Genomic DNA, 1757 nt, shown 5'->3' on the forward strand with positions numbered 1-1757 from the left:
TCTCTGAGTGCTTACAATGTTCTGTGAAAAAATAAAAATGTTCTCATCTCCTCCTCCCTCTCTCTCTCTCTCTCTCTCTCTCTCTCTCTCTCTCTCTCTCTCTCTCTTTCTCTCACTCAATCTAACATGCTCTTTAAAGAAAAAAGTGAGATCCCACATGGCCCTAGTGCTAGAGCTGTTTCCTAAACTACAGCAAAGCTAGGTCTTCCAGGGTCAACATCACCATCTGTGAAGGCACTTGAATATCTAGCATGCCTGCGCTGACTTCCTTTGATCATTCTGAACAAGCAGGGATGTCTGATGCGTGGCCCGGATTCACCCACCCTGGTGTTCTTGAGAGCAATGCCTTTGTCTCATATTTTTCCAAACACATTTTTATATGTGTGAACTCATCATCATTAAACTGTGCGGATGAGAGAACATTTATATGGCAGGATGTTTAGAAAAGTTATGAATATCCAAAAAATCTGCGGTGTATGGAACAAGCAGTTGTTTAAAAGCAAAATTATTTTTACACTTTTTTAAATCTTTTATATGTGATAAATATCAATGTAATTAAACCTGTTTTGTTGTCAATTAATTAAATTGATTTTAAGATTAATTCCAATTAATTCAGAAGATTGATACAAACCCAGTTTATCCGACTTGTTCTGTTAGCCATCTGGCTGTAACATTCACAATCGTATAATCATACCTTCATGCCAGCTGTGGCCTGTGCATTTTAAGTCAATGCCTTCAGTGCATTTCATGCCATTTAGAAAACAGTTTCACAATGAACAAGATGCTGTATGCCCATCATACATTACATGGCAGTCAACTAATAATACCAATTGACATTTTAAAAACACGTCAATGCATGAAAGCCAGAAGCAAGAAGGTCTAATACCAAGGACCTCTAATAATATTTGTGTTTAAATTTTTGCTCGCAACACGGTTACTTTTCAAAACTTGATCTGACACTGAATGCTCAAGCAACCTAATTTACACTTAGAAAACTCCTGATGTTGGTATAACAATGCAAAAAGCACATACCAAATAGCTTGAAGTGAAAATCAGTCCTTCTTTCCTGTTTAATTAATCAATCGCACGATCGTGCAGAACATCTCAGGTTTGTAAATCCATAAGGATCTCTTTCTCAACAGCAATACCAGCAGTGATGACAGCCGACTCGTCAGCAAGATCTCGTGCTCTTCGCTTTCAAATTACATCACTTAAAGCGTGATTGCGTTGCTCAAGGCCAGCTAGTAGGCCTGGACTGGGACATATCCTTAAGACCACACCCACAAGAACGAATAAATCAACCTGATTGGCTGATGAATCTGACAATCTGATTTAAGATGCCTATTCACTGCAGTGTTGAGGGATTCTGTGGAAATTCTGAGGGATTCTGTCGAAATTCTGAAAGCCTGACGGGGTGAAGCCCCGACTCACGTGCTGCTTCGGCTAACAAGCATGGCTTGGAGCATGCGATTTGTGAAACAGTTGTCACACTTTGCTTGCAAGCATCTAGGATTAAATTCTGAATGGATACATTTGTTTTGTTTTTTAGCTATTCATTTGTAGATTAATTAGGAGTGGAAGGCCCTGATAAATCGCCACTGCTTCATGCTCAAATGAGCAACCGATGGGCATTTATATAAATCTTACATGAACCAACATAAATGTTAAATATTTTGAAGAAACTAAATTGATTTATTGATTCTGTTATTGGTGGTGTGGGGCAACATGATGCAACAAAACTAGATTGTATTTTTACT

The sequence above is a fragment of the Xyrauchen texanus genome, chromosome 21, assembly GCF_025860055.1.
Source record: "Xyrauchen texanus isolate HMW12.3.18 chromosome 21, RBS_HiC_50CHRs, whole genome shotgun sequence".
Classification (NCBI taxonomy): domain Eukaryota; kingdom Metazoa; phylum Chordata; class Actinopteri; order Cypriniformes; family Catostomidae; genus Xyrauchen; species Xyrauchen texanus.